We start from the raw sequence: 8,132 nt of genomic DNA, 5'->3' as shown, positions 1-8,132 counted from the left end.
CTGCACGCTGTATCTATCTTTCGCTAAATAAACTATCTTTTTCACGTCAATCTGTGTTCTCATAAGCTTGAGTCTCCCCTCCTCTCGAACTCGGACACCGACGAGCCGATCCGAGCGTCGAGCGAGGTGACCGCGTCACACCTTCAAAATCAGGCCGAAAAGTGCAACTGCTTTTTCTTAATAATTGGTGTATAAACATATAAAGATATTTAATATTTGTTTTCTATATTTTAATATTACTGTATATCAACATTATATATTGACATCTAAAACATGTTGTAATATTTCGTTATAGAATTGATATTGATATTTTATGATGTTTCTATATTAATTATGCGTATGTAATGTACAAATGTATAAATATTCCTTATAGAAGCAGAAATAATTTTTCAATAAAACTATAATTGCATATCATATCAATATTTTTACGTGTTAACAATTCTCGTTGTTAAAACGACCCTTATGACACCTTTACTACTTGTTATATCATCATGTCTGAATGCGCGAAATGTCAGCTCTCTGATTATCAGTTTTAATCGCTAATAATTTAAAGCTGTTATAGCTTCGACATTTTCGTATTAAAATTTTCGTTTCATTTTTACGAATAAGTCATAAATATTTCAGTCGATAATTATGGACACCGTGTATACTGAGCCTTATTATTTGCAAATAAAATAAATAATACAAATATATGTTTATATGTCCATATACTATTCGTTAAGCAATATAATTCGTATTACAAACTAAATCATACCTCTCTTCCTTTCTTCCTCTCTCTCTCTCTCTCTCTCTCTCTCTCTCTCTCTCTCTCTCTCTCTCTCTCTCTCTCTCTGTCTCTCTCTCTCTGTGAAAATAAAAATTTCTTCATATAAGAATATATATATATATATACATATATAAGAACATATAAGAACATATATACATATATAAGAACATATATAAGAACATATGTTCCAGACCTAACGCACCACTTGTTAATGGCAAATTCCTGAAATCATTTACATACAAAAATTTTAATTTACATACGAAAATTCTAATAATATTAAAATGTTGAGCCTACAATAGTTTTCAAATAGGAAACGTTTAAAAATGTTCAATCAGGTTGTCCATTATTCGCGCGTTCAGATTCGTTGCATTATTGTAGGCTCAACATTTTAGTATTAGAATTTTCATCTCTAAATAATTTTAAAAATCTATTGTAATTCTTCCTCTTGCAGGTTTAAATAATAATTATATAAAAATTATCAATGTTGAAAAGAAACACAAATGATACTCTAAAAGAACCTATAATATGTCTGTTAATGTAAATGAAACTCTGAATTAATGATGAAATTAAAATATCAATTTAACTTCAGATTCTTCGTAACTGTCTTCGTAGTTGTTCAACTAATTAAGTAATTTTTTTATTTTATGATTTTTATGATATGTAAACAGATAAGAATCTGAGAATATCTTTTTATTATTTCAGGCTTATGTTATCTACAGTCATATTTATGTACATATTAATAAAACAAAATTAATTGAATGGCAAAGAATAAAATTAAGAAGAATAAGAAATCAAGTTGAAATGTTAATTAACATTATTATTAATATTAACATTATTATATGAAAAAAAAGATATTTATTTATTTCAATGTTTCTTCCTCTTGCAGGTTCAAATATAGAAGTTATCAAAAGAGACATAAATAGACCTAATATGTGTGTATAAATGTAACTCCAAATTAACTATGAGATTAATAAAATTTTGGCTTTAGATGAGTATAAAAATATTCAGGAAAATGTTATCATTTTATTATATGAACATTTCAATTTGATTATAGATTTTTCATAACTATCTTTGTAGTTGTCCAATTTTTTTATTTTATATTTTTTATGAAAAATATGTAAATTTTATTACTTCAGGCTTATGTTATTTAGATTCATACTCATATACATATTCGCAAAATATAAAATGACCAACTTTATCTAAGTGTTGTGGAAAAAATGCTAATTAATTAATTGAATGGCAAAGAATAAAGTTAAGAAGAATAAGAAGCCAAGTTGAAATGTTAATATGTTTATATTTGAATATTGGAATAATGTTAATATTAACATATTATCAAATTTTACATAAACCTTTCAACTAGGCTTCTGATTTTTTGTAACTGTCTTTGTAATCATTCAATTACATGAGAAACAATCCGAACAAAGTTCATCAAACATGAAATTGTTTTTCTTTTTTCTAATTGGTTAAATTCTAATCTAATCTCAAGCTTAATCTTTAATCTGATACTGGCTTAAAAGGACCTAATATGTGCGAATTAATGAAATTTACGAAGTTGAAATGTTTATGCAAAATAATAATGTTAATATTAAAATTTTAACTTCCTATTCTTCTGAATATTGTCATTCAATTAATAAATAATTAATTTTAGGATTTTTTCCAAACCACAATTAGACAAAGCTAATTATTTTATATATAGATATGTATATGAATACGAATCTAGATAACATCAAATCAAAATGTTCATATAATAAAATAGTAACATTTATATTTTTATACTCATCTAAAGCCATATTTTAATGTCGCCCTTAATTTAAAAGATTTCATTCACCCAAACATATTAGGTCTTTTTAGAGTATCGTTTATGTCTCTTTTAAACATTGTTTTCTTGTATACACATATGAGATCTTTTTAGAGCAGCGCTCGGAATTAGTTGAGCCTTTCGGTTCGATTTCGAAGGCAACGCAGCAGTTCCCCCACCATCGCTCGAGTCTCAGCGGTCGAGCCGCCGAACAGCTGTGCCTCAGGAGCGTCGCCCTGTGAGAAACATGCTCGTACGCCTTTCACTTCAAACTGTCACTTAGATATCTTTTTTGCTAAATTATTTTTATTTTTATAAATAAACAAAACGTTGAATTTTTTATTAATATATTATATTGTGCTTTATTTATGAGTGTTCTTTTTTCAAATGTAATATGTCAAATATTTCAAAAAATATAAAAGATATGGAAAAATATTTCAGATAAAAGTTTTATAACTTTGAGGAGGAAAGATGATAACATTATCAATTTCATTGTAAATAGCGCCACTTTCGAGATTGTAAACTTTACACTAATTGATTTATCTCATTATTCTGTGCAGAAAAATATTAAGATACGTTTACCAAAAAATGATTAATTTATTTTATGTTTTATGACAAAATACGATGAAAAAGTAAGTAAAAAAGCAAAATATCTTGTAAATTAGTAACTTTTTAATTTGTGCCTTAATATTATATATATAATATTTTTATATCCAGAATACTTAGAGAAATCTTGCATAATAAAAAGTATATGATTCCATTTAAAAGAATAGCAATCATAAAAAATCTCGAAAGTGGCCCTATTTACAATGAAATTGATAATGTTATCATCTTTCCTTCTCGAAGTTATAAAACTTTTATCTGAAATGTTTTTCTATATCTTTTATATTTTTTGAGATATTTGACATATTACGTTTGAAAAAAGAACATAAATAAAGGACAATATAATATATTAATAATAGAAAATTCAACGTTTGTTTATTTATAAAAATAAAAATAATTTAGCAAAGAAGATATCTAAGTGACAGTTTGAGGCGAAAGGCGTACGAGCATGTTTTTCACAGAATGACGCTTCTGAGGCACAGCCGTTCGGCAGCTCGGCCGCTGAGACTCGAGCGATGGTGGGGGAACTGTAGGCGTCGTCTTCGAAATCAGACTGAAATGTTAAACTAATTCCGAACATTTAGAAGATTTAGAAGATTTCATTCACCCATACATATCAGGTCTTTTTTTTAGAATATTGTTTATTAAACATTAATAAACACATTAATAATAATACATTAATAATAATGTAACTTTTATATATTTTAATCTGCAAGAAGAAGAAACATTGAAATAAATAAATATCTTTTTTTCATAAAAAGAAATAAAAGAATTATAAAATTTTTTCAACTTGGATTCCTATTCTTCTAAACATTAATCTTTGCCATTCAATTAATGTTTATAAATTTTTATAAAAATTATCGTGATTAGTTAAAAAAGAATCTGAAGTTGAATTAAAATGTTCATATAAAAATAAAATAATAAAATGAAAAATAGAACTTACCTGCAAAATATAGTAGACACAAACATGAGTTACACTCCGAAACAAATTATCACAAACTGCCAAACTCGCCGCGAATGTCACATCAATGGCCACCACTCGGATGTGCAGAAAAAGAGTAAGCATACTATGCAATAGTAGTAAGCAATTTATTAATACTGCTAATGTTTCTTTTTCAATGCACGCGTATTTATTACACACGCGTATTTATTATTATATTGATACCCGAGAGGTCTAAAATCAAAAACACCATGTTTACATCAATAAATCAGATCGAGAAGTCAGGGTCATTGCAGGATCCAGCGAACATTGATTCGCTAGATCCTACAGTAATCCTGACTTATCAGTCTGATAATCTGCTGGGTTGATAAGATTAATAATGACATCTCGTAACATTGCAGTCGTACAAAGGCGACAATAATAATGACATTTCTTAAAGTAAAAATTTCCAAATCGGACTTTGCGTAGCAATATTTCTGTTTGTAGGGCACGTAGCAGAAAAATAAAAATACTTTTATTATGCCAGTTGGATTTAAGCTATCGATCAAGCCTACTTAGAATTTGATCAGTTTAGCCGTTATTGAGATTCGATAATTTCGGATGCTCGCATCTCGCCGACTCGCGTAAAGTCACACAATAATCCTCGGTTGATTTGACACCCGAGACACTATCGTGTCTCCTGATATGCCTCAAATATTTCAAGACTCTTTTCATCCGCTTCTGTCCGGAAAGAGACGGTAGTTGATTTCGGAACACTATAACAGGGAATAGATGTAAAAGGTGGAATATATCGTATTACTCGACGATCGCGTATCCTTAGGGTGAGCTATGGACCGGCGGCAGGAGAGAAAGGGAAAAGATTTATTAAATTTCGAGAGATGATCAAAAGTAGAGAGGAAACAAAAAGCAAAGTTTCGCGTAGAGAGGATCACGTAGAGAGGAGGTGGGTTACCGAAGCGCGTTACAATCGAATGATAAATAAAAGAAGAAAAATTTGACTTATTAGTGACACTGAGGATTTGTTGATGACACGTGGACTGAGAAGGTTTCCGTGGTGATCGGCGAGATCTCGAGCTCGTAACTTCACTCGTAAGTCTTAGTCGCATACTGACTCTAACTTTTTATGTTTCGACGAGGGCCCAAGGCGACGAGATCTTCGAAAAATTAAGAGAGCGATGTCCTCGGAATCGTGATTCATGTAGGACTTTCATGTAGGAAAAGTTCCGTTGAGTCTCGCGCTTTATTTTTTGAAGATAGGTCTTTGAGGGAATCGCAATCCGGTCTTTATCGGTAATTTAATAATAAAGAAGAAACTCTTGTAAATCGTTCGAGGATCGCATTATTGTTTACCGATGAGCAGCTGTTAGTTTGCCGCGAAAGAGAAGAATCATGGAGTCCGTCGAACATAACAGTTCATTAAATGTATGCTTAATGTCAATTCTTGTATTGATCATTTAAAATAAACTTCAACTATTCCCGATAGAATCCACCATAGAAGAAGGTCCGAATCCGAGTTAAAAGGATTAATATGCATGTACGATAAGGCTCCCAATATAAAAATAGATAAAAGGGGTGTAATGGGGTGTAATGGGTCTTATTGCCATTACACGCTTTTTGTCTATTTTTATATTGGGAGCCTTATCGTGCATATTTGTTTTACACAGGCTGAGAAAATGCGTTTTCATTTTTCCTTTTTCCAGTACATTAATTTCTTTTTTGGACATAATACTGTCATATTATTCAAATCATGGATTAAGCTCAATAAAATCATCATTAAGGGTAGACTGAAAACCGAATTTTTACGCAAATACATTAAATTTAATATTATACCTCCGCATGTATCCAATGTTCGGTTTAACACCAACCTTTTTAGTCATAAGTCGGTTGAGGAATTTAAACATTTGAGAGGTCAATTCTGTAAGAAATTACTACAGGTAAAACTCTCCGACACGTACTCATACATCAAAGCTACACACAATCGGGTCTATAAATTGTCTCGACGGTTATATCATAACATTCCATTATCTATTTGCAACTTTTTTTCACTAGACAACAAAGATCGCTACATTCCTTTTTTACCAATTTACGTGACAAACTTAACACGAAATTTGACAAATTATTGACGAAACATAGAGCTAAAATCATTGACATTAGACCGATACATTATTTCTACAGGCCCCCCACTCATTCCTACTCCTCAGTCAGTCAACAGTGTTTTTATTTTAAAGCAACCAATTCAAAGAACGCACGAAATCGCGAAATTGAGATCGTGATTGACCCACACACGTTTATGGATAAAGGTATAGACTCGTCGATTTCTTTGCACGTCAACGATAAATAGTTTTGTGAATTTGTCCTCCACACCTGTTCCGATAGATGTACAGAGCCTTTTACAACTGGGTGATAACTTCAGTCTTCCTATTAATAACAATGAAAAACTAACTACTGAATTCATTAAAAACTTCGAGAGTAATCTTATGAAATTCCCTACAACAACACAAATGGCTATCAGAAATCGCGCTGTAAACATTATTAATAATCTAATCTCCCTAACTATTTGACTCCAAAAAATTATGAATTTAACATACGCCTAAATGAATTAGTGTCCACTATCAGTAAGTTTTTACAACACAATGACAATCTCATGGTCACTCGCGCGGACAAGGGGAACATCATTGTAGCTCTGGATGTATATTTCAAGAAGATGGAAGAGCTATTAAATGATAATACCACTTATTCCATTGTCAAAAAAGACCTAATAAAGAAGCTCACCTCATGTTTACGAGAGTTACTTAAGAGATAGAAAGATGCTGCGTTCATATCGGCCTCTACCTATAGACATCTTCTTTACGATGATGGGATTTTGCCGAGAGCGTATGGATTTCCAAAAATTCACAAACCTGATTGTCCCTTCCGAATCATTATCTCTTCTCTCAATAGCCCTCTGTATAACTTAGCCTTGTATAACACTTAACACGTTATCGCATAATCAAAAGTGTTCCTGTTGCACATATAGCCACATCAACAATAGTTTCGAATTGGTAAAAAGATTCTCTAATGTGCACATCGACAGAGATTTCTCGTTGATTTCCTTGGATGTCGTGTCGCTGTTTACCAATGTGCCCATTGAAATGGCCATTGACAGCGTCTCTTCCAGATGGGATTACATCTCATAAGTGTTCAATTTCAAAATTTGAGTTTATCACCGCGGTCAGATTCATATTAAATATTTATTTCACCTTTAATGGAACGTTTTACCAACAGATTTTTGGCATACCTATGGTTCACCTCTCTCACCCATCATAGCAGACATAGTATTACAAGATTTAGAAACTAGAGCTCTCAATTCCTTGTCTTTTAACCTACCATTTTTTGTTAGATACGTTGACGACATTGCTTTGGCTGCTCCCTCCGACTTACTCAACTACACTCTGAACATCTTTAATACTTTACACCCGCGTTTGCAATTTATAATGGAGACCGGCGCGGGACACAAGCTCAACTTCTTGGATGTTACTATAATTTTGGCGGACAATCAGTTGATATTTGATTGGTATCACAAACCGACGTTTTCAGGGAGATACTTACATTTCCTCTCGAATCACCCGGTATGCCAAAAAAGAGGTACCGCCATGGGACTATATTCTGTAATCATCTGATTACAGAATAATCATTTGCATTTCGTCTGCAATGTATGTATGGTATAATGTATAGTAAAAGCGCGCGCGCGCTTAAAATTTAATAAATATATACTGACTAATAAATAAATAAATATATATATATATATATATGTGTATATTTATTTATTAGTCAGTAAGTAGTGATACTAGGGCGGTTCTAACCCAAGAGCTCCGAGCGGGGTGCGGGTGTGCGGGGTAACTCGGGGACGCGGGGGTAAAGGAGAGGGGGTAACTGGTAGGCACGGGGGAATGCTTTGTCGATGATCCTTTGGAATGTACTTTTGAGGGGGAAGAGGGGATGGGGTCTTTTTTTGTCTAAGAAGAGCTGCTAAAAAAGACATTTTT

General features: G+C 31.9%; 1 pseudogene; it reads left to right on the top strand.

The window, feature by feature from the left end:
- The first annotated feature begins 7,164 nt into the window (after positions 1 to 7,164).
- LOC148937806 (uncharacterized) overlaps positions 7,165 to 8,132 on the top strand; it is a 50,072-nt pseudogene continuing 49,104 nt past the window's right edge.

Source organism: Pogonomyrmex barbatus, unplaced genomic scaffold, assembly GCF_055798465.1.
Source record: "Pogonomyrmex barbatus isolate J1 unplaced genomic scaffold, ASM5579846v1 scaffold11, whole genome shotgun sequence".
NCBI classification, from domain to species: Eukaryota; Metazoa; Arthropoda; class Insecta; order Hymenoptera; family Formicidae; genus Pogonomyrmex; species Pogonomyrmex barbatus.
The sequence above is the reverse complement of the archived record's forward strand: the minus strand, read 5'-3'. Positions and strand labels throughout refer to the sequence as shown.